Source organism: Amblyraja radiata, chromosome 27, assembly GCF_010909765.2.
Source record: "Amblyraja radiata isolate CabotCenter1 chromosome 27, sAmbRad1.1.pri, whole genome shotgun sequence".
Classification (NCBI taxonomy): Eukaryota; Metazoa; Chordata; class Chondrichthyes; order Rajiformes; family Rajidae; genus Amblyraja; species Amblyraja radiata.
This window is the reverse complement of record NC_045982.1, coordinates 27,947,213-27,973,547: the sequence shown is the minus strand read 5'-3', so window position 1 is coordinate 27,973,547 and position 26,335 is coordinate 27,947,213. Positions and strand designations below refer to the sequence as shown.

The following is a 26,335-nucleotide window of genomic DNA, read 5'->3' as shown; positions in this document are numbered from 1 at the left end:
GTCGCCTGTGCATTCCTCCACAGATGCTGCCTGACACACTGAGTTCCTCCAGCATTTTGTGTTTTGCTCGAGGTTCCAGCATCTGCAGTTCCTTGTCTTTCGAAAGAAATGAATATCTAGTTTCTACACTGCCGATGCAGGAATAATATTTGCTTGGCTGGTTCTGGTAAATTTCTGGTCATTAGTGCCCAGCGGGATGTTGATGGTGCTATGGTGGCATGGTAGAGGGCCAGAGACATTGTTCCTTCAGTGTCACCTGGTCAGAATGGCAGCACTTACTACTGAAACATATCAGCAACTGGAGATGGGCCGTTGCCATCGATGCCCATATCCCAGAATGAATGGAAATAAATCATTCCAGAATGCAAAGGGGGTTTGGAAGCAAATGAATCAGATGAGGGCAGCACAGTGGCGCAGCAGTAGAGTTGCTGCCTTACAGCACCAGATACCCGGGTTTGATCCTGACTACGGGTGCTGTCTGCACGGAGTTTGCACGTTCTCCCCGTGACCGCTGGCTTTTCTGCGGCTGCTCCGGTTTCCTCCCACACGGCAAAGACATAAAGGCGTGTAGGTTACAGTAAAAGGCTTCGTTAAAATTGTAAATTGTCCCGGGTGTGTGTTGGATAGTATTAGTGTGTAGGGATCGCTGGGCGGCACAGACTCGGTGGGCAGAAGGGCCTGGTTCCACACTGTATCTCTAAACTAAACTAAACTAGACTTAAGGAGTAAATGGTGGACATGCTGTTGAGATATTCATGGATCAATCTGAAGAAGGTTCCTGACCCAAAGTGTCATCTATTCATGTTCTCCAGAGATGCTGCCTGACCCGCTGAGTTACTCCAGCACATTGTGTCTTTCCTTGTAAATCAGCATCTGCAGTTTCTTGTGCTATATGCAGGAACATGTTAATCTATGATTGTTACACACACATATGTGTTATTGTTATAATCCATAAACAGAAGTGGATAAATCCTTGTGAAAAGCGTAAACACTCCAACTTACTATTTTATGTTTAGCAGCACGCCGTGGAAGAGCTCGCAGCGGTAGAGTTGCTTGCTTACAGCGCCAAGACCTAGGTTCAATCCTGACCACAGGTGCTGCCTGTATGGAGTTTGTATGTTCTCTCCGTGACCACATGGGTTTTTTGCCGGTGCTCCGGTTTCGTCCCACACTCCAAAGACGTGCAGGTTTGTAGGTTAATTGGCTCTGAAAAAAATTACAAAATTGTCCCTAGTGTGTAGGATAGTGTTAGTGTACGGGGATCGCTGGTCAGTGCGGACTCGGTGAGCTGAAGCACCTGATTCTGTGCTGTATCTCTAAGGTTTGAAGTCTAAAGTAAGGAGGAAGGTGTAAATGTTCTGAAAGCTCAAAATGACATACAAAAAACATTTTTACACAAGGTACAGGGATGAAGGGGATGGTTGACAAACAGGGGTTGGTGTTTGTTTATTATTGTGTTTATTATTTATTTATGTTTTTTGGTTACTTCATACATATTACTTGTAAGTGTATATCAGTTGTATGTATATATATGTTTGTATGCATCTCTAAAAATTGTCTGGGGTATTATTTTAATTAATTAATTGTTAAATATGGAAGAAGGGTTTAGGGAGAAGGGGTGAGATTAAATAAGTTATTCTTCTTCTCACTCCTTTTCGAGCTTGTAAAGAAAAAGTGTTGGACATTTAAATTTTGCTTTATGCTTTTTATTGCTTTGCAAATATTGCCTGGAATGTCCAATTGTTTGACTATTTCAATTTTGTTGTTGTTATTTATTCCTATTTATGTCTTTACTTGTTCGGAACAAATAAACACATAAATAAATAAAAGCTGGATAATTCCAGTACTTAAACCTCTATCGGTGACAAGGGTGGTGCAGAGCTTTGATGTACAACATTTGCTGCTGACAAAATAGGAACCAACGGCTGTTCACTGGGTTGCCTGAAGCCTTCACTCTCTCCATGGTCAAGTAGTGAGCACCTTTGCTAGAACAGCAATGGAGAGTGAGAGAGAGGGAGAGAGAGAGAGAGCGAAAGCCCAGAAAACAGAAACATAGGTGCAGGAATAGCCCATTCGGCCCTTTGAGCCATCATTCAATATGATCATGGCTGATCATCTAAAATCAAAAAGGTTCAAAGGTATTTTATTGTCACGTGTACCAATTAAGGTACAGTGAAACTCGATTTACCCCGTTCAGTAATCAGTACCCCCCCCCCCCCCCACCCCTGTTCCTGCTTTTTCCCCATTTCCCTTGATTCCTTTAGCCCTAAGAGCTAAATCTACCTTGCTTGAAATCATCCAGTGAATTGGCCTCCACTGCCTTCTATGGCAAAGAATTCCACAGTTTTGCAACTCTCTGGGTGAATTTTTTTTTCCTCATCTCAGTCCTAAATGGCCTACCCCTTATTCTTAAACTGTGACCTCTGGTTCTGGACTCCCCCAACATCGGGAACATTTTTCCTGCATCTAGCATGTCCAATCCTTTAAGAATTTCATATTTCTACAAGGTCCCCTCTCATCCTAAATTCCAGTTAATACAAGCCCAGTCAACCCATTCTTTCAATGTTATTCCTCAAATAGAAGAATAGATGAAGGAAGAAGTGATAGATGAAGAATGATCTATTTGGACACTCATACCTTGTACCCAGACCAAGGAAAAGAACCCTGACTTTTAACCAGAGTTGTACAAAATGAGTGGAGAGTCTGCATTGATTGATTGCCTGTACTGCTCAGGATCACAGTGGCACAGCTGGTAGAGCCACTGCCTCACAGCGCAAGAGACCCAGGATCGATCCTGACCTCGGGTTCTGTCTGTGTGGTGTTTGCATGCTCTCCCTCCCTGTGACCACGTGGGTTTCCTTCAGGTGCTCCAGCTTCCTCCCACATCCTAAAGACGTGCGGGTTTGTAGGTTGACTGTAGTCTGCAGGGAGTGGATGCGAAAGTAGGATAGCATAAAACTTGTGTGAACGGGGTGGGTGATCGATGGTCGGTGTGGACTAGCTGGGCCAAAGGGCCTGTTTTCATCAATTTAATTATTTTGCAAGAATGAAAGTATTTTGTCTGTGGCTCACAAATGCAGTTGGTATGATCTTGATATGGTAACATCAGATTCTTGTTTCAACTTGTGCCTGCTGCTGTTGGTTTACTGGTGTGCTAATAGCAAAGTCCCCTCCTGATCATTCGGTTTAATCTCAGAGCCACATCTCTGCTGCTCTTTCTGTTTACCCTTAACCACATTCTTTGATTCAGCACTTGAAGTGAATAGAGCGCTTAACCTTGTGACTCCTAAGAATGTCAAGAATTCCCATTACTTTTAATTGGAAATGCTTGCCAGCCAGCTCCAGTTTGACCCACACTCAAGACCAGTGGGAAGACGCACAAATCCTCAGGCAATCCCGCAACGACAGATGAGGTGACATTCCTGAGCTGTCCCGAGACTGTTGAGTATGTATCCGTTCATCTCCACTTGTGGGATACATGTGCAATAGAGAATGTGTAGGAAGGAACTGCAGATGCTGGTTTAAACTGAAGATAGACACAAAAAGCTGGAGTAACTCTGCGGGACAGGCAGCATATCTGGAGCGAAGGATCGGGTGACGTTTTGGGTCGAGACTGTCTGTCTGTCTGAAGAAGAGTCTCAACCCGAAACGTCACCCATTCCTTCTCTCCAGAGATGGTGCCTGTCTGGCTGAGTTACTCCGGCTTTTTGTATCTAATAGAGAACGGTTGGTTGTAGGATTATGCAGAAGGGAAAACAAGTTTGGGCAATTTGATTAGCTCTTGATGTGGTTTCTGTGACAAAGCTTCTAGCATCAGATGTCATTATATTTTAAATCTTTTAAGTTAAAGAGAAGTGATACAGAGATATTAAGTTACATAAGTCTTGGTTGCTCAGGCATTTCACACAGACACAATGGGGACATCAAAATGAATGAATAATGATGTCGGAATTTTTCATCTCTGATTAAAACTTACTTTGACCAAAGTTCATCTCATCACTACCCGCCCTAATTTATTCTTTCTTCAACTTAACGACTAGATACATATTTTATTAAAACTCTAAAATGCCAAGCATTGCCTGAGCTAATCACTATGCCCTAATTAAACTCAGATTTATTTTTCTTTCTTACACATACTATGTTTAGTTTAGTTTATTGTCACAAACCGTGGTGCAGTAAAAATATTTTATTGCGTGCTAACCAGTCAGCAGAAAGACAATACATGATTACAATCGATCCATTTACAGTGTATACATGATAAGGGAATAACATTTAGTGCAAGGTAAAGCCAGCAATGTCAGATTAAGGATAGTCTGAGGGTCACCAAAGAGGTAGATAGTAGCTCAGCACTGCTCTCTAGTTGTGGTAGGATAATTCATTTGCCTGAAAACAGCTGGGAAGAAACAGTCCCTAAATCTGGTGGTGTGCATTTTCACACTTCAATGCCCTTTGCCTGCTGGAAGAGGGGAGAAGAAGGACTGGCCAGGGTGTGACTCACCCTTGATGATGCTGAAAGCCATGCCGAGGCAGCCTGAGGTATAAATGAAGTCAATAGAAGGGAGGTTGGTTTGTGCGATGGTCTGGGCTGCGTCCACAATTCACTGCAATTTCTTGCGGTCTAGGATGGAGCTGTTCCCAAACCAAGCTGTGATGCATCCTGATAAAATGCTTTCTCTGGTACATCTGTAGAAGTTGGTGAGAGTTGTAGGGGACATGCCAAACTTCCTAAGCCTTCCAAGGAAGTAGAGGTGTTGGTCGTTGGCGTTCTTGGTCATAGCTTCAATATGGGCGGTCCAGGAGAAGTTGTTGGTGATATGGACTCCTAGGAATTTGCAGTATTCAACCATCTCTTCTTCGGCCCCGTCATTGCAAACTGGGGTATGTGTACCACATCGCTTCCTCGATCAGTAAAGGGCCTGTCCCACCAGCATGCGATTGCATGCGGCGAGCGTGACCTAATGTGGTCGCTTGAGCCGTACGGCCTCGCGGGGCCGGTCCCACTTCGATCGCCGGAGCCGTATGGAGTTGTGCGGAGCTGGTCCCGACATCGCGCGGGTTCCGAAAAACTGACACTGTCCAAAACTGACACTGTCGGCCCGCAGCCGCATTGAGGCCGCACGTAGCATCTCGACGTTGTACACAGCGTCTCGATGCCGTACGCAGCGTCTCGACGGCGTACGCCTAGCGCATGGCGTTGCGCAATGATGTCACCGCCCGGCGTGCCGTTGCGTGATGACATAACCGCCCAACGCCATGCGACGTCCAAATTCAGTCGGCCCGCCTCCTGCCCAGCTGATTGGTGAGTATGATGTCGGGACCAGCCTCGCACAACTCCAGACAGCTCCGGGGTTGGAAGTGGGACCGGCCACTCGAGGCCGAACGCCTCAAGCCACCACGTTTGGTCGCGCTAGACGCATACAATCGCATGCTGGTGGGACAGGCCATTAACTCCTTTGTCTTGCTGACATTGAGAGAAAGGTTGTTGTCTCAACATCAGGACACGAGGTTCTCAATCTCCTTCCTGTACTCCGTCTCATCATTATTTGATATCCGGCCCACAAAGCTGGTGTCATCTGTGAATTTGAATATGGGAGTTTCCCATAGGTTTTATTCTTTCATTGAACTATATTGGGAATATTGTATAGAATATATTTGTGCCCCATATCTGAGGAAGGATGTGCTGGCATTGGAGAGTTTGCAGAGGAGGTTTATGAGCATGATCCTGGAGATAATTGGGTTAATATATGAGGAGCATTTGATGGCTCTGCGCCTGTACCTGCTGGAGTTCAGAAGGATGAGAGGGCAACTTATTGAAACCTGCCGAATAATGAAAGGCCTGGATAGACTGGATGTGGAGAGGATGTTTCCACTAGTGGGAGAGTCTAGGACTAGAGGGCAGAATAAGATGCCTCAGAATAAAAGGACGTGTCTTTAGAATGATGATGAGGAGGAATTTCTTTAGCCAGAGGGTGATAAAACTGTGGAACTGATTGTCACAGATGGCATCGGAGGCTAAGTCATTGGGTATTTTTAAAGCGGAGAGTGATAGGTCCTTGATTAGTAAGAGTGGCAAAGATTATGGGGAGAAGGCAGAAGAATGGGGTTGAGGGGGGGAAATAGATCAGCCATGATGGTATGACGGAGCAGATTCAACGGGCTGAATGGCCTAATTCTGCTCCTTTGTCTTTTGGTCATGATCTTCACGAGCTGGCTAAAAAGGAACAGACATCATTTATGAAGTCATATTGAAGTCAGCAGTCACAAAGCACTCGGTAACGTGACAGTCTGCCTGCAATGTGGGAGGAATATGGAGCACTGGGGGAATCCATGTGCTCACTTGCAGAATGTGCAAACTCCACACAGGCAGCACTAGTATGTGGGAAATGATCTGCGTGGCATTATATCACATGGTGTCAACTTAGTGCTTCGTGAGAAGCCATCAATTGGGGTGGCATTATATAGGAGAGGATCTAGCTGTATGTTTAAGGCAATGTACTTTGTTTCGTTTAGTATAGTTTAGGTTAGTTTAATTTAGTTTAGAGATACAGGAAACAGGCCCTTCGGCCCACCAAGTCCGTGCCAAACAGCGATCCTCAAACACTAATGCTATTCTATACACACACGGGACAATTTTACAATTATACCAAACCTATTAACCAAGAGACCCATACGTCTTTGGAGTGTGGGAAGAAACTGGAGATCTCAGTGAAGACCCACGTAGGTCATGGGAGAACGTACAAAAGCCGTACAGACAGGCACCCGCAGTCAGGATCGAACCTGAGTCTCTGGTGCTGTAAGGCAGCAATTCTACCGCTGCACCGCCGTTTTGTCTATGACTACAACAGCTCTACCTGCTGCACCCTATTGCCTTCCTCACATGAGCTGAATTAGGCCATTCGGCCCATCAAGTCTAGTCCGCCATTCAATCGTGTCGGTGGATCTGCTCCAGGGTCAAGACTTCAGATTCGGAAATAGACTGAGTTATAAAATCTGCAAAAGTAAAAGCATCCCATAATGCAAAAAATAAATCAGCACAATTCATTAGCTGGGCTTTTAAGAGGCTTCTGCACTTTTTACTGCCTTTTTAATAAATTAGTTAGGGCTGCAGGTTTATACTCCAAACGAGGCCTAATTAAAGTCTTATGCTGCATTATGACTAGAAACAGCTGATGCTGGTTAATACACAAAAGGACACAAAGTGCTGGAATAAGTCAGCGGGTCTGGCAGCATCTCTGGACAACATGGAGAAGTGATGTTTTGGGTTCAGATTTCAGGACCCCTCTTCAGACCATATGCCTTCTCTACCACTCGATCTACTTGTGTTCTTACAAATCTACTCACAGATAAATAAATAATAATAATAAATAATAATAAATACTTTATTGATCCCCTCAGGGAAATTCAGATGTCCAGAAGCTCCCAATCAACAAACCCACAGATTCAAAACGAACGCAGACAGAAAATACATAAAATACAATGTGGACACTACCTGAGAGCAATAAATACTTAAAAAGACCAATAATTAACAGTTAAAAATTAATAATTGCAAAATGCATCCCCCTACAGCCTAGCGGTCCGAATTATAAAATCTAATGGCTGCAGGGGTGAAGGATCTCCTGAACCGCTCCGTTCTACAGGGCAGGGAGAGGAGCCGGTTGTTGTTCCGAGTGCTCTTTTGACTCTCCAGAATTATATGGAGGGGATGCCCGGGGTTTTTCAGGATGACCTGCACCTTGTGCCTCATACGCCTCTCAAGCACCTCCATCCCAGAGTCTACTCTCCCCTCCAGCACTGAGCCAGCTCGATTAACCAGTTTGACCAGCTTCCTATTGTTTTTTGCACTAATGCTGTTGCCCCAGCAGACAACAGCGTAGAAAATAACGCTTGCAACCACTGTGTTGTAAAACATGTGCAGCATATCCTTACACACATTGAAGGATTTGAGCCTTCTGAGGAAAAAGAGTCTGCTCTGGCCTTTTTTGTAGAGGGAGTCAGAGTTGACAGACCAGTCCAGTTTGTTGTCAAGGTGCACTCCAAGGTATTTATATGTCTGCACCACCTCAATGTCAGCCCCTGCAGCGTTGACCGGCTGAAGGGGGAGCTTGGACCTGCCAAAGTTAACCACCATCTCTTTAGTCTTTGTAGTGTTCAGGGTGAGACAGTTCAGAATAAACGATCGACAGATCGACAATGGGTGGCATGGTGGCACAGCGGTAGAGTTGCTGCCTTACAGTGCCAGATACCTGGTTTCAATCCTGACCATGGGTGCTGTCTATGCGGAGTTTGTACGTTCTCCCTGTGACCGTGTGGGTTCTCTCGGGGTGCTCTGGTTTCTTCCCACACTCCAAAGACATACAGGTGTGTAGGTTAATTGGCAATAGACAATGTACAATAGGTGCAGGAGTAGGCCATTCGGCCCTTTGAGCCAGCACCACCATTCAATGTGATCATGGCTGATCATCCCCAATCAGTACCCCGTTCCTGCCTTCTCCCCATATCCCCTGACTCCGCTATTTTTAATAGCCTTATCTAGCTCTCTATTGAAAGCATCCAGAGAACCTGCCTCCACCGCCCTTTGAGGCAGAGAATTCCACAGACAATTGGCATGATAAAATTGTAAATTGTTCCTAGTGTGTGTAGGATAGTGTTAGTGTGTGGGGGTCGCAGTTCGGCATGAACTCAGTAGGCCGAAGGGCCTGTTTCCGCGCTGTATCTCTAAACTAAACTCAAACTAAACTAAATACTGTTTGCAACACAATCACAATCACAATAATACTTTAGTGGCCATGTATGTTTTGCAACATACGAGGAATTTCATGTCTGAAGAAGGGTCTTGACCCGAAACGTCGCCTATTTCCTTCGCTCCATAATTTCTCCAGCATTTTTGACGACCAGGAATTTCATTTACCAAGTCAATCATACAAATAAAAAGCAACGGAACACATTTTAAAATAAACATCCATCACAGAGACTCCTCCACATTCCTCTCTGTGATGAAAGGCGAAAAAAAGTTCAATCTCTTCCCTTTGCTCTCCCGCGGTCGGGGGCCTCGAGCCTTCTGTTGACGGGATGATCTTGACTCCCCTAGCTGGTGTTTGGGCCCACCGCATCGAGGCGATCAGCTCCTGCATCGGGGGGATGTCAGCTCTTCCACGCCGAACCATCGAACCATTGGGGCTGGTTGAACCTTCCGCGACGTTGGAGCTCCCGACATCCACGGCCTCTCCCGAGTGCGAAATCCCGATGTAAAGACTGCAGGCCGCGATCCCAGGCAAGGGATCAACTCCGATGTACGTCCATGCCCCGCAATGGGGCCCAAAGTCAGTCCGAGGAGGCCTCCAGCTCCATCGATGGTAGGCCGCAGAGCGACCAGTGAATGCGATCTGAAAATTATTTCATCTCCGGCAAGGTAAGAAACTGAAAAAAATGTTTCCCCCGACCCCGACCCCGACCCCGACCCCGACCCCGACCCCGACCCCGACCCCGACCCCGACCCCAACCCCGACCCCGACCCCGACCCCGACCCCGACCCCCACATAAAACAAACTGGAGAACATTTACACAAACTTATAACGCACACTAAAAATTAAAAAAATCACAAAAAAACAGACTGTTGGCGGGGCTGCCAGTCGCACGGCGTCCCTGGGAGGAGCAAAGCGATGATTCCTGGTATCCTGGCCAATATTTCTAATTTTAACAGTGGAAGAGAACTAGATGAGTGTGTGATTATTTGTCATGGAACCATACTGGGTGTGGATGGACTCTGGTGGTCCCGACTACAGCCCCCATTCCTCTTTTAGAGGCATTCATGGCCCTTTCAGATGTAGTGACCATTGCTCCCCGTTACCCACCAAGAATGACTTTAAGGTTTTAATGTTGTGTTGTGAAGTCGGGCATGGCCTGCCTCTGCAACATGTGCTGATCTCCTTGGCGATAGAACGCCACATGACCGGGCATTCAGAATTAACCGGTGATTGGTTACAGTACACAACTTAACGCTGTCTGGAAGCATTTAGACCCGTATCGCCTTCAAAGAGGGAATCACTTCATGAACAACAGCGCACTCTGTTCAAAAGCACCACATTCGGACTGAATGCCATAATTGCATTATCGCTTGCACATGATGCTTTCACCATGTCTCAATTCTTCCCTGCACCATCCTGAACACATTTACCAAAAAGGAATGAGGCGGCCCCTTTAAATAGCACTTGGAATGAATTTATTTGAGTAACTTTCATTGATTCAAGTGAATGCACTCAGTCCATTGCAACAACATTTGCTCTGCCTTTACATAGACTGCTGCAATCTGCGGGCAATGTGCTGTGTTATGTGATAAGAGCAGAATTAGGCCATTCGGCCCGTCAAGTCTACTCCGCCATTTAATCATGGCTGATTTATCTTTCCCTCTTATCCCCATTCTCCTGTCTTCTCTCTATAACCCCTGGCTCCCGTACTAATCAATAATTTATCAAACTATTTCTACCTTAAAAATATCCATTGACAGCCTCCACCGCCTTCTGTGGCAATGAATCCCACAGATTCACAACCCTCTAACTGAAGAAATTCCTCCTCGTCTCCTACCTATAAAGGAACGTCCTTTAAGTCCTCTGGTCCTCGACTCTCCCACTAGTGGAAACATCCTATCCACATCCACTCTATCCAGGCCTTTCAATATCCGTGTCATTTTCTCATTCTGAAAATGCAGAGCTTTGAACTTGTGGGGAATGCGCCACTCTGAATTCGATTAATCATTTACCAGATATTTGATATAATGCTGGCAACCGTATCAAAGTTTTAAGGGCCTATCCCACTTGGCGATTTTTTCAGCGACTGCGTTCATCATTGACTGACGTATTAGGTCACAGAAACATTTGTGGCGTGATGCGGCGTGATGACGTACGACGCGCGGTGTTTTTTCAAGTGTCGCAACATTTTTTTGTCGCCGCTGGATTTTGAAATGTTCAAAATATTTCGGCGACCCTGATATGACGCCGGCAGTCGCCGAAAAAATCGCCGAGTGGAACAGGCCCTTAAGTGTCGGGCCGGTCAGATATTAGCTGCTCTGGTCAGTGATGGTGATGCCAGGGTCCCTACTGGTTCTTCGGGCAGGAGGGAGAGGGCAGCACGTAATCGATGCCGCCTGTAAGGCAGGAGGTGCAGCTGCACCGAGCCTCGGGTACAATCGTTAAACCAGTAGTGCTGCCAGTCGACTGCCTCGCATGTCGGCTTCCAGCCACTGCAAGACGCGTCTTGATAAGAGAACAGAAAGCAGGCAGGACAGCAGCAGAACAGGAGGAGAGGATGTCTGGATGATTGAGTCAGGTAAGTAACACTTTCGAGGGGAAGCGACAGCAAGGAATGCGGGGAGGTGGGAGAGGGAGGGAGGACGGGGCATGCATCAAGGATGAGAGAGGGGTAGGGACGTAGGGAAATAATTAGGCATCTGTGAATCGGAGAGAACCTGTTAACTGGAGTAGCAAAATAACCTTGAAGTTATGAAATTCTGCATTTCCAGCCTGCATAAATGAGAAACAGGACTTGATCTCAGTTTCAAGTTGCAACTATTTGCCCTTAACTTGTGAGAATGTTTAAACCATATGAGTGTGCAGCTTTCTTTTCTCTCCCCCCAACCCTCCCCCCTCCATCCCTTCCCCTCCCCCTCCATCCCTTCCTCTCCCCCTCCATCCCTTCCCCCCTCCTATTCCATCCCTCCCCCCCCTCCATCCGTTCCCCCCCGCCCGCCCATCCCTTCCCCCCCCAAACCTGATTGACAAATTAAGTTGACGAATGCTTTCTGCTGCACTAATTGTTGCCAGCTGCCGTTTTGTCAGTGTAGAGGCTGCCTGCGGCAATGACTGCACTTTCCAGTCTGGGTTTTGGTGTGGGTGTGACAGCAACTCTTTCCTCCCGTTCTCTCCCCCCACCTCCAGGGCCATTTCTCACAGGGTACAGGTTCAGTAACCATGCCCCACCTTGTCAGATGGCAGAAAATGTTAGCTGGCTGTTTGACGGTGGGCTTGAAGCTGGCATCCATTCACCTTAAGATAGACACAAAGAGCTGGAGTAACAGCGGGGACGGGCAGCATCTCTGGAGAGAAGGAATGGGTGGCGTTTCCGGTCGAGACCCTTCTTCAGACTGGAGAAGAAGGGTCTCGACCCGAAACGTCACCCATTCCTTCTCTCCATGAGATGCTGCCTGTCCTGCTGAGTTACTCCAGCTTTTTATGTCTATTTTCCGTTTAGCATCTGTAGTTTCTTCCTACACATCCATTCAGCCTGGCAAGGCACTGACTCCAGGAGCAAGATATTTCATTCCCTTCCACTGCCTATTAGCCAACTATTAGTTCAAAGCCTAAGACACGGCTAAAGATCAGGGATTAAACCATGAGTGAACGGCTCACTGGAGCTTCACAGGGTGGTTGCGCAATGAAAGGGAGTTAGTCAACTGTATTTATTTGTTCTGAGACTGATCGCATTATTAAAATTAAAAATAAATTTTGGGATGGAATTGTGCAATGAAAGCCTTGTGCAAACATGCTAGATGTCAGCGTTAAGTCTGACTCATTGCTTGAGGTGGCAATTTAGGTTTCTACTGGGTTATTGTCATGTGTACCGAGGTACAGTGTAAAGCCTTGTTTCGCATGCTCTCCAATCAGATCAGATATGCCATACATAAGCACAATCAAGTCAAACTCAAGTACGATAGGTAGAGCAAAGGGGAAGAAACAGAGTGCAGGATATAGTCCTCAGCATTGTAGTGCATCAGTCCCACAGACAAAGATGTCCCAATCTCAAGCAACCCATGATTACTTTAACTGGCTAAACGATGAATGTGGATGTCCTTCTGGTTCTCATGGAATCAGTCATTTTTGGTTTGAGATGGGCGTTGGTAGGTCCTGTGAATAATATTTTGGATTCCATTTCCAAGATACACAGTCAAGACATCCCAGCCCTAGACTGATTAAAAAGGAGAGCTTGGTAAGTCATGGTGAAAATGAATCCAATTTCTGGTGCCACATTTCCTCAAATAACTCCAATAAATTCTTGTCAGCAGTGATGACAGGACAGTCTTTGATATTCTTCTCCGAGCCACTTACTTAAACTCACCACGTATCCCATTTCCCTTCAAATACTGTTCCTAGATAAAGAATTCCTAAGATATTACTACCTTCATGAAAATTAAATGTCTTCTCCTCTCTTCCCTGAATTCTGACCTGAATATTGAGACCATGGAGCAGTGATCTAACTCCATGTGGGGAAATATCAGCTCAACATCTACCCTCATAAGCCCATTAGGAATGGAGCCTGTTTGAAAGGGATCGCCTCTTATTTTTCTGGAGTATTGACCTTGTACATCAATCTCCTCTTCCCAGGATTCAATGTCATGGTAATGACCCCTACAGTCTGTTTTAGACATTTTGAGCGAGATGTAAATACTGACCAGGTCACTGAGGGATTTCAGTCTTTAACATGATCCCATTAAGACGGCACGATGACACAGTGATAGAGTTGCTGCCTTACAGCGTCAAAGACCCAGGTTCGATCCTGACTACAGGTGCTGTCTGTACGGAGTCTGCACATTCTCCCTGTGACCACGTGGGTTTCAATCGGGTGCTCCGGTTTCCTCCCACACTCCAAACACGTACCTGTTTGTAGATTAATTGGCTTCTGTAAATTGTTCCTAGAGTGTAGAATAGACCTAGTGTATGGGTGATTGTTGGTTGGCATGGACTCGGTGGGCCGAAGGGCCTGTTTCCATGCTGTATCTCTAAAAACTAAAACTAAAATAGGGAATTTCAATGATTGTCCAAGAGGGCATGTTAAGCATTGAGAACTTGCCAAGAGTGTGGAACTCATTGCCACAGATGGCTGTGGAGGCCAAGTCATTGGGCATTTTTAAGGTGGAGATGGACAGATTTTTGATTAGTAAGGGTGCTAAGGGTTATGGGGCGAAGGCAGGAGAATGGGGTTGAGAGGGAAAGATACATCAGCCACGATTGAATGGCGGAGGAGATTGGATGGGCCGAATGGCCTACTTCTGTTCCTATGACTTACAAATCTATGAAACAAAGCAAATGGGATTCAACGCAAGGTTTGCCAGTACTTGCAATGTACAAGTTCAATTAGATGTGGGGTTAGGAATGAAATGAGTCCCAACTAAAGGTCTTTCGGTTGGTCTGCAATCCTGGTATTACTTCATATTGTGTGTGATATGGGTCATTACTGAAGCATTGTGTGAATGCTGTGAATCCTGACATCCACTTGTCAGTGGCACAGGTCTGATTACAGTGAGATTTGGCCTCCAATCTGACATTGTGAACAAGGGAAAATCTCGTTAAACTATCAATTGACAGATGGGTTGGTGATTGCATTAGGTATAAACCACAGCAGTTGTAATTGTCACATTAAGACCGTGCCCTGAATGCTGTAAGCCCCGTGGGGATAAGTGATCTCTGATGCACTTACCTGCAATGGAATCAGAAATCTTAAACCACCACCTGCGATTTTACTGCCGTTTCACGTTTCCTCCCGCTGTATATAAATAGATTTCTTTTTGTCCCATTGCAGTCCTGCAAAGAGCATTAAGGTGCTTTATTGTGCTGAACTGCTGTACAAAAACCATGTTGATGTGTTGCGTGACACACTGGCCTTCTCAACGCCCCTCTGCTGCATTTCGTTGAACACAAAGCCCTTATTAGGGAAATAGACAGATACCATTTCATATTGTGTGTAATATGGGTCAGGTTTGTATCCATGTCAATGATCAGCCATCCATTTACTCGATTCCCGTTTCATTCCCATCAACCTCCTCAAATTGTACCTCCCACTTATACAACTTGAGCCAATTGACCTACCAAACTGTGCATCTTTGGAAAGTGCTTTAGTTCAGCTTGATTTAGAGATACAGCGCGGATGCAGGCCCTTCGGCCCACCCAGTTCGTACCGACCAGCAATCCCCTGCATATTAACACTACCCTACACACACTTGGGACAATTTTACATTTATACAATTATACCAATTACAACCAAAGATCTCGGAGAAAACCCACACAAATCACGGGGATAATGTACAAACTCCACACAGACGGCACCCATAGTCAGGATCAAACCCAGGTCTCTGGCGCTGTAAGGCAGTAGCTCTACTGCTGTGTCACCGTGCCTCAGTAATATAAATCATTTAGAAGCTCTGTGAATCTGTCTGTGAGCAAAGATCCTTTCCTCTAACTTTCCAACTTTCTTGATTACTACGGGCATCAGGGCTTACGGGGAGAAGGCAGGAGAATGGGGTTGAGAGGGGAAGATAGATCAGCCATGAAGGAATGGTGGAGTAGACTTGATGGGCTGAATGGTCTAATTGTTACTATAACTCATGAATTTATGAACTTCTGAAGATCCCAAATGATGAAGTAATTTTTGTTGGGTCCTCGGAGAAGACACAAAGTCGGTGAAGTCTTTTAAATGCAATAAACAGCTGTGTCTTTTTAGCCTTTTGATTCAGATCGGGTGGCCCAGTGGTGCAGCGGGTGGAGCAGCTGCCTCACAGCGCCAGATACCCGGTTCGATCCTGACCTCGGGCGCTGTCTGTGTGGAGTTTGCACATTCTCCCTGTGACTGCATAGACTTCCACAAGGTGTTCCAGTTTCCTCCCTCATTTCAACGACAAGTGGGTTTGTAGGTGAATTGGCCTCTGTAAATTGTCCCTAGTGTGTAGGAAGTGGATGAGAAAGTGGAATAACATAGACCTAGTATGAACGGGTGATCGATGGTTGGCTTGGTGGACTTGGTGGACTGAAGGGGCATTTACCATGCTATATCTCTAAAAGAAAAAAAAATTTACATCAATAAATGAATTACCAGTCATTATCCCTTGCTGTAGGTAAATCAGATATTTAATCTTGCTCATTACCACTTGATCAGCCACCTCTCATTGTCAGTGAAATGGTGGAAGACTTTGGCAACAAACCTATTGCGACGTTTACTCACCATGCAGAGAGCGAGGTGGGTTTTGGAGGTCCTTCATCCCAGCCCCAGAGCATCCCCACGAGAGTCCCTCAGTGCAATGATCTGGGCTCACAAGGTGGGACCACCACCAACAGATTCCCCCTCAAGCTTTCACACCACATTGACTTGGAAATATTAATAATAATAATAATAAATTTTATTTAATGGGCGCCTTTCAGACATCCCAAGGACACCTTACATAGTAATCGGAATAAAAACATATAATCGGAATAGAACAGGTAAAAAATACATCACAGAGACACAAATTAAAAACAGAATTCAATCCAAAAACAGAAAATCAAAAACACAGTGTGAAGAGAGAGCAGCGGCAGCCAAAGCGCGCCAGCGTCCACTCTCTCTTCACGGCAGCCATCTTGGACACAGACCTACAGGCCTTCACCAGTCCTTCATTGCCCCAGACTGGGAACGCACCCGATAAGCCCAGTTCTCCCACCACAGACTGAGGACCCACACTGTAGACCGGAGACACACACTGTGGACAGGGACCCACACTGTGGGCAGGGGACTCATGCCACACACCCACACTGTGGACTGGGGACCCACCTGGAAGGCCTGGCTCGCCTGCCCAGGGTGGAAGGAGTCGGGCGGAGGGCCTGTGAGCAAACTGTCTGCGGGAGGGAGTGCATGGCCTGGACGGTGGAGTGGGCCGCTGGTGTTCGGGTGGACCAGGCACCGCTCCATGTGCTGTGTATATTTTTGCACTGGATCAAACACCTGGGGATTTATTGGGACCGCTAGCCTACATTTAAGTGCTCAGAAATCAGAAAGTGGGAGGTAAAGGTTCTGACTCGGAAACAAGACTGCTTCTATCTGAGGCCACAGCTGGCACCTACGGGTGGGACGTGAAGAACACTATGTTTTCACCATCACCTCAAACCAGAATGGCAATGTGGACTTAGACACACTTGTTAATACACTCCCCGATACATTGAACAATCCCAACTGTACTGCCGTAAATGGCACCTAAATGACTTTCTAGACTTGCTTCTGCATAGGTCCAAGGAGAGTGCAGTATGTTTTTCCATTAGAACGGAGAACAGAACAGCACAGGGTCCTGCCCTTCAGCCCAAACATGATGCCAACTAATCTCCTCTGTGATCCACATTCTTCAGTTCCCTGCCTATCCATGTGCCTATCTGAAAGCTTCTTAGAGGCTGTCTCACTTGGGCATCATTTGCGTGTAATTTACGCGATATCATTTATGCGTCACGATGCACGACGCGCGTGTCGTGCCGCGCAAGTGATGTGAGCATGGTGCACATTACGCTCGCATGGTGCGTGGTGATGTAGGCAGTGACGCGCGATCGTGCACGGCACCCCAGGATTTTGGGATGTACAAAATCTTCGCGCGCCATCAAGTGGGACAGGCCCTTTAAACACCACTATCATATCTGCCTCCACCAACACCCCTGCCAGTGTGTTCCAAGCTCCCACCACTCTCGGTGTAATAAACATATGCTCTGCACATCTCCTTTAAACTTTACCCCTTTCACCTTAAAGCTATGCCCTCTAGCCCTTGACATCACCACCCTGGGAAGAAGATTTTGACTGTCTACTCTATCTTCCACCACATTGGAGGAGGCATCTACCTGTCGCAACACTTTTCCCAGCTGATTGAATATCTGGTTAAAGCAGGAATGCCTGTTTTGTGACACACAGTTTGCAGCACGTGTGTGTTGGGAAAGGACGAAGAATTGTATCTTGTACACACACACCAGATATCCAGGTTCAGTTCCGCTCTTGTGCTGAACTGTGCAATATTAACCTGGGTAAGCTCCAAGGTGTTATACGTTTGAGGATAAGAACGGCAAGAGTATGTTTGCTCCACAATACTTGCTTTTAGAAAGGGTCCGTGGATGTGTGTGCACTCGCCTCCTGCTGTTACAGTATGGAAGCAGGCCCTTCGGCCCACCGAGTCCACCTGAACGAACGTCACTCATTCACACTAGCTCTACATTATCCCATTTCCCACAAATTAGGGGGCCATTTAACTTACAAATCCGCATGCCTTTGAGATGTGGGAAGAAACCGAAGCACCTGGAGAAACCCCACGCGGTCACAGGTAGAACATGCAGACTCCACACACAGACAGTGCCCGAGGTACAGATCAAACTGGGGTTTCTGGCGCCGTGAGGCAACGGCTGTACCAGCTGCGCCACCGTGCTGCACTGTATTCGATAAGCCATTGAAGAATGGCCAGTTGGATGAGCCACTGCCGGGTGGTTGGTCCATGTGTCAGTAGTTAGAAGACACCAGGCTGTGAGGCTGTATTATCTCATGGTGCTGGAGAAGGTGGCGGCACAGTGGAGCAGCTGCCCAACAGCGTCAGACACCCGGGTTTGGTCCTGACTACGAGTGCTGTCTGTACGTACTCACAGTAACTGCGATGGTTTTCTCTCGGTGTTCCAGTTTCAGGGCTGCCAACTCTCACGCTTTGAGCGTGAGACTCACGCCCTCAAGCAAACTCTCACGCCCTCACGCTCATCTGAAATTTCTCACGCTCGGTGGTGAGAAATTTTGTGATCAACGAAAATTTCAAAACTCGGATAAACTGCATGGTCTGCGGGTGTTGGAGAGCAGGGGCTGCGGGAGGGATGGGAGCAGAACCAGCAGCCGGAACAGATGCGGGGAGCCGGGACGGACGAGTGTTTGCCGGGGCCGGCGTGTCGCTCGCTACAGCTCTGGCCATGGAGCACTCCGGACAGTGCATGTCCCGGGCGTCGGAGGCATCGGAAGCGTCGCCGCGAGAGTCTCTGTGCCGAAGGGACAGACTCTCAAAGGGAGGTGGAGAGAGAGAGAGGGGAAGGAGACAGGGAGACAGTGGAGGAGAGAGAGGGGGGTGAGAGGAGAGAGAGGGGAGAGACAGAGGGGGCGTGAATGGAGAGAGAGAAGAGGGAGAGGGGGGAGGAGAGAGAGGGGAGAGAGAGGAGGAGAGTGAGGTGGGAGAGGGGGGGGAAGTGAGAGAGGGGTGAGAGGGAAGAAAGAGGGAAGAGAGAGAGGGGGTGGAGAGGGAGGAGAGGGTAGGAGAGAATGGGAGAGAGAAGGGGAAGAGAGAGGGGTGGTAAAAGAGAGAGGGGGAAGAAGGGGAGAGGGGGAAAGAGAAACGTGGGAAAGAGAAAGATAGGGGGGCAAAGAAAATGAGATAGAGACAGAGGAGAAAGAGAGGGGAGAGAGGGCAAGGGGAAGAGTGAGGTAGGAGGGAGAAATGGGGAAGAGAGGAAGAGAGAGAGGTGAGAGGAGAGAGAGAGAGAGGGGAAAGAGGGAGGGGAGAGTGTGTGGAGAGGAAGAGAGAGGGGGAGATAGAGGGAGGGAGAAAGAGGTTGGGGAAAGCGAGGGGGAGAGAGAAGAGGGGGAGAGAGGGAAGAAAGAGAAGGGGAGAGAGAGAGGGGGAGAGAGAGTTAGGGGAAAGAGAGGGGAGAGAGAGTTAGGGGAAAGAGAGGGGAGAGAGAGAAAGAGGGGGAGAGAGAGAGGAGAGAGGGGACAAGAGAGAGGGGGAAGAGTAAGATGGGAGGGAGAGGGGGGAAAGAGAAGGGAAAGAGAGGGGGGAGAGAGGGAGGGGGGAAAGAGAAGAGAGGGAAGGGGAGAGAGGGAGAGAGGGGGTGAGAGGAGAGACAGAGAGGGAGAGAGGAGAGAGAGAGAGGGGAAAGAGAGGGGGAGGGGAGAGATAGAGGGAGAGAGAGAGAGAGGGGGGTTGAGAGAGAGCGGAAGAGAGGGGGGAGAGAGAGAGAGTCTCTGTGTCGAATTTGCCCAGGTGACCGGCATGGATCAGGCTGCGGCTCGGTGCATCCTGGAGGACAACCAGTGGCTGCTGGAAGTAAGTACCAAGCACTGGGTAGAAACGGTGGTAGGTAGTGGACTTCAAATGGGGGTGGTTGGAGAAAGGTAGCGGACTTCAAATTGCCTGCTAGATTTTCACTTACTGTAACTGCAGGAAAAATGTTCCCGATGTTGGGGGCGCTCAGAACCATGGGTCACAGTTTAAGAATAAAGGGGGGGGGGGGGGGGCAGTTAGGACTGAGATGAGGACAAACTTTTTTCACGTAGAGAGTTGTGCATCTGTGGAATTCTCTGCCACAGAAGGCAGTGCAGGCCAATTCACTGGATGTTTTCAAGAGAGAGTTACATTTAGTTCTTGGGGCTAACGACATCAAGGGATATGGGGAAATAAACATGAAAGAGGTACTGATTTTAGATGAATAGCCATGATCATATTGAATGGCAGTGCTGGCTTGAAGGGCTGAATGGCCTATTCCTGCACCTATTTTCTATGTTTCAATGCTTGAGTATATGGCAATAAAACTCGATCACTTGATTTTGAAGCATTCATGCATGGTGGAGGTATAATGTAGAAACATAGAAACATAGAAACATAGAAAATAGGTGCAGGAGTAGGCCATTCGGCCCTTCGAGCCTGCACCGCCATTCAATATGATCATGGCTGATCATCCAACTCAGTATCCTGTACCTGCCTTCTCTCCATACCCTCTGATCCCTTTAGCCACAAGGGCCACATCTAACTCTCTCTTAAATATAGCCAATGAACTGGCCTCAACTACCTTCTGCGGGAGAGAATTCCAGAGATTCACCACTCTCTGCGTGAAAAAAGTTTTCCTCATCTCGGTTCTAAAAGATTTCCCCCTTATCCTTAAACTGTGACCCCTTGTTCTGGACTTCCCCAACAACGGGAACAATCTTCCTGCATCTAGCCTGTCCAACCCCTTAAGAATTTTGTAAGTTTCTATAAGATCCCTCCTCAATCTTCTAAATTCTAACGAGTACAAGCTGAGTCTATCCAGTCTTTCTTCATATGAAAGTCCTGACATCCCAGGAATCAGTCTGGTGAACCTTCTCTGTACTCCCTCTATGGCAAGAATGTCTTTCCTCAGATTAGGAGACCAAAACTGTACGCAATACTCCAGGTGTGGTCTCACCAAGACCCTGTACAACTGCAGTAGAACCTCTCTGCTCCTATACTCAAATCCTTTTGCTATGAATGCTAACATACCATTCGCCTTCTTCACTGCCTGCTGCACCTGTATGCCTACTTTTAATGACTGGTGTACCATGACACCCAGGTCTCGTTGCATCTCCCCCTTTCCTAATCGGCCACCATTCAGATAATAATCTACTTTCCTGTTTTTGCCACCAAAGTGGATAACCTCACATTTATCCACATTATACTGCATCTGCCATGCATTTGCCCACTCACCCAGCCTATCCAAGTCACCTTGCAGCCTCCTAGCATCCTCCTCACAGCTAACACTGCCCCCCAGCTTCGTGTCATCCGCAAACTTGGAGATGTTGCATTCAATTCCCTCGTCCAAATCATTAATATATATCGTAAATAGCTGGGGTCCCAGAACTGAGCCTTGCGGTACCCCACTAGTCACTGCCTGCCATTGTGAAAACGACCCGTTTACTACTACTCTTTGCTTCCTGTCTGCCAGCCAGTTCTCTATCCACATCAATACTGAACCCCCAATACCGTGTGCTTTAAGTATGTATACTAATCTCTTATGTGGGACCTTGTCGAAAGCCTTCTGGAAGTCCAGATACACCACATCCACTGGTTCTCCCCTATCCACGCTACTAGTTACATCCTCGAAAAATTCTATAAGATTCGTCAGACATGATTTACCCTTCATAAATCCATGCTGACTTTGTCCAGTGATTTCACCACTTTCCAAATGTGCTGTTATCCCATCTTTAATAACTGATTCTAGCAGTTTCCCCACTACCGACGTTAGACTAACTGGTCTGTAATTCCCCGTTTTCTCTCTACCTCCCTTTTTAAAAAGTGGTGTTACATTAGCTACCCTCCAATCCTCAGGAACTACTCCAGAATCTAAAGAGTTTTGAAAAATTATCACTAATGCATCCACTATTTCTGGGGCTACTTCCTTAAGTACTCTGGGATGCAGCCTATCTGACCCTGGGGATTTATCGGCGTTTAATCCATTCAATTTACCTAACACCACTTCCCGGCTAACCTGGATTTCACTCAGTTCCTCCATCTCATTTGACCCCTGGTCCCCTGCTATTTCCGGCAGATTATTTATGTCTTCCTTAGTGAAGACAGAACCAAAGTAGTTATTCAATTGGTCTGCCATGTCCTTGTTCCCCATGATCAATTCACCCGTTTCCGACTGCAAGGGACCTACATTTGTTTTAACTAATCTTTTTCTCTTCACATATCTATAAAAGCTTTTGCAGTCAGTTTTTATGTTCCCTGCCAGTTTTCTTTCATAATCTATTTTCCCTTTCCTAATTAAGCCCTTTGTCCTCCTCTGCTGGTCTCTGAATTTCTCCCAGTCCTCTGGTAAGCTGCTTTTTCTGGCTAATTTCTATGCTTCATCTTTTATTTTGATACTATCCCTGATTTCCCTTGTTTTCCACGGATGCACTACCTTCCCTGATTTATTTTTTTGCCAAACTGGGATGAACAATTGTTGTAGTTCATCCATGCAGTCTTTAAATGCCTTCCATTGCATATCCACCGTCAACCCATTAAGAATCAATCGCCAGTCTATCTTGGCCAATTCACGTCTCATACCCTCAAAGTTACCTTTCTTTAAATTCAGGACCCTTGTTTCTGAATTAACGATGTCACTCTCCATCCTAATGAAGAACTCAACCATATTATGGTCACTCTTGCCCAAGGGGCCACGCACAACAAGACTGCTAACTAACCATTCCTCATTACTCAATACCCAGTCTAGAATAGCCTGCTCTCTTGTTGGTTCCTCTACATGTTGGTTTAGAAAACTATCCCGCTTACATTCCAAGAAATCCTCTTCCTCAGCACCCTTGCCAATTTGATTCACCCAATCTATATGTAGATTGAAGTCACCCATTATAACTGTTTTACCTTTGTTGCACGCATTTCAAATTTCCTGTTTGATGCCATCCCCAACTCCACTACTACTGTTAGGTGGCCTGTACACAACTCCCACTAGCGTTTTCTGCCCCTTAGTGTTTCGCAGCTCTACCCATATCGATTCCACATCCTCAAAGCTAATGTCCTTCCTTTCTATTGCGTTAATCTGCTCTCTAACCAGCAACGCTACCCCACCTCCTTTCCCTTTCTGTCTATCCCTCCTGAATATTGAATATCCCTGGATGTAGTCATAGAGTGATACAGTGTGAATACAGGCCCTTCGGCGCAACTTGCCCACACCCGCCAACATGTCCCAGCTACGCTACCTGCTTTTGGTCCATACCTCCAAACCTGTCCTATCCATGTATCAGTCTAACTTTTTCTTAAATGTTGGGATGGTCCCTGCCTCAACTTCCTCCTCTGGCAGCTTGTTCCATACACCCATCACCCTTTGTGTGGATAAAGTTACCCCTTAAAAAGTTACCTCTTAAAAATACTTCATACAAAAAACATTGAAATCATACTTCTACAGTGCACTAAAACATGATTTAATACATCAAATTTCAAACAGTTCCTACCCTTCTTCCACACCATCTCCCCACTCGGTTGCTCCACTCCCTCACCGGGTACCCCCAAGGCCAGTGATCAGTGATCGCACAGCCTCCCCCCTTTCAAAAACGCTCCAATCCAATTTAAAGCATATATATTGCATTCAAGTGTAAGTTATAAGACTCGCACCATATTGCACAATTTCAAGCTGAAAAATGCAAATGTTCCGTACCAATGGGAGGGGGCACCCTCCTCCCACACCCTCCTCCCACACCCCCCCCCCCCCCCCCCCCCACCTCCCCGGTCGCAATGCTCCCTCGGGCTTGGTCTCTCGCAAATTTCTCACTCCCAACTCTCACCCAATGTTGGCAGCCCTGCAGTTTCCTCCCACACTACAAAGACATAGAGGTTTGTGGGTTAATTGGCATCAGTAAAATTGTAAATTATCCCTTGTGCTAGTGTATGGGGTAGTGCTGGTGTACGGGGTGATCGCTGGTCGGTAAGGGCCTGTTTTCACGCTGTATCTCTAAAATCTAAAGCCTAAAGCAAGTCTTGGTGTACCTATGCAGACAACGCTGTTGTGCCAATATAATTCTGGTAAACACAGAGGTTCTGCTTTGGTGCATAAGAACACAGGAGCATGGACTGGAAAGATCTTCCATTCGTAAATATAAAAAGTGGCCTGACATTTTGACGTCTTCCGCTGACCTTGAAACTGTTCTGCCCTGTCTAAATAAGAATCACATGAGCGCAATTATTATGAACCGATGGTCACCAAATGCAGCTGTAAAAGTCAGGCGTGTGTGACTTTACACATTCCTGCTAAATGGCCTCGAGACTTCACTACACTCTGTTTAACATTTACAGTGAAAGGTGTGGGATAAAACTCTCTCTGCAGAGCCCTCTATTAGTTCAGGCGTTGCAGTGTCCACAGTACATTAGCTATAACATTGTAGATAATTCACACTATTGGTACAGCTGAGGCTAGGACTGATTCCAGGGTTATTAACATGGGGATCTTATCAACAGGCACCTGGAGTTTGGAACATATCACTGATGGATGTGTAGGAAGGAACTGCAGATGCTGGTTTAAACTCTCCAGAGATGCTGCCTGTCCCACTGAGTTACTGCAGCTTTTTGTGTCTATCACTGATGGATGATGGATTAGGTTTAGGTTTATTATCGTCATGGTTACTGAGGTACGGTCAAAAGCATGGTTTTGCAAATGCATTTTGCAATGAGATCCAATGTACTACACATAAATGAGGGTGGCGTGGTGGTGCAGCGGTAGAGTTGTTGCCTCACTGTTTGTACGTTCTCCCTGTCTGCACCGAGTTTGTACGTTCTCCCTGTGACCGTGTGGGTTTTCTCCAGGCGCTCCGGTTTTCTCCCACATTCCAAAGACGTACAGGTTTGCGGGTTATTTGGTTCTGTAATTTCTAAATTGTCCCTGGTGTGTAAGATAAAGGTGGTGTAAGGGGTGATCGCTGGTTAGTGTGAAAGCGGTGGGCCGAAGAGCCTGTCTCTGTGCTGTATCTCTAAAGTCTGAACACAAACAAGTCAAACAAACAATAGGAAGAGAAAAGAGGAAGATACAGAATGCAGAATATAGTCCTCAATATTGTAATGCATCGGTTCCATACACGAAGTCAAATGCCCACAATAAGAATCGGACAGTACCCTAGCTTATGGGAGGGCCTTCCAGAAGCCTGATAACAGACGGGAAGATGCTGTTCCTGATTCTGGTGCTGTGCGTTTTCAAGCTTGTGTACCTTGTTCCCATAGGTAGTGGGTAGAAGGAATGACCGGGGTGGGACAAGTCTTTGATTATTTTGGATGCTTTTCCGAGGCAGCGTGAAGTGCAGTTGGAAGCAACGGAGGGGATGGATATCACTGGCAGTTACTGACCCAGTAAATCCCAGGTTAATTTCTTCAGACTCCCTCTGTTGAACCCCTGCCCCCACCATCCCACTTACTAAATCACTCATTAACTGCCGGCCATAATTCCTACCTTAATCCAGACGGTTTCAAGTTCTTGCATGCAGCTGATCTATTTATTCATTGCTCTCCCCTGAGTCTGTCAATCATTACCGTGACCTTCGTTTCTCCAGCAAAACCCTGCAGTTATTTCAAGTGGAATCAAACTGGAAGCCAAAGCTTTTGATCCTCAAAACAATCCATCAGACTGAGATCAGACAATGATGAAGTTGTTCCTGTCACCAAGTTCCCTCCCTCACCCGCAACTCTCACACCAGGGTCCCATCCACTTCCCCTCACATCTCTAGCGCCCTGCATGTTCTCGTGAGATGGAGGGCCATCTACCTCTGTCCTTCCCAATTGAACGCTGTCTCCAGAGGTTCCCTATTTCCCTGTGAACAATCACACTGCAATCCTATGGTACCCCAACATCTTATCGGTTAAAACATAAACTGTATTCTATGTGCCATATTTTATGACCTCACCTTTCTCACAATATACCCTTGCTTCTTGGTTTGTTTTATAACCTGCCTTAGTTCCATTGCTTGGTAATTGGGTTGTGGCTGCTTTTGACCTGGTTATGCTCAGTGGTGTATTTTGGTATCACTTGGGACCCCAGCCAAGTGTTGTGGATGAAAAGGCATTTCTATTGGCATTGGGGTGGGTTTACAATCACGACACCTATCTGCCCATCACTTGTGTCTATCTATCACTTGTGTAGAAAGGAAAGATTCTGACCCGAAACATCACCTATTCTTTATTTCTTTATCTCCAGAGATGCTGCCTGACCCATTGATATACTCCAGAGCTTTATGTCTATCTATCACTTGCCTGGCTTTGTCCCACCCACACCTCCTTTCCAGCTTCCTTGTTGTATCTGGGTTCAGCTGCTGTGGTTGGAGAGTACCT

The 26,335-nt window shown here is 46.7% G+C and overlaps 1 protein-coding gene across 1 annotated transcript in view; it reads left to right on the top strand.

Annotated features, from left to right (window-relative positions):
• Positions 1-11,243: 11,243 nt before the first annotated feature.
• The window catches only part of eva1b (eva-1 homolog B), an 84,589-nt gene continuing 69,497 nt past the window's right edge, over positions 11,244-26,335 (top strand). The window contains exon 1 of the mRNA XM_033045458.1: positions 11,244-11,322. The gene's annotated coding sequence lies outside the window, so the exon portion shown is untranslated. The remainder of the gene's footprint in view (positions 11,323-26,335) is intronic.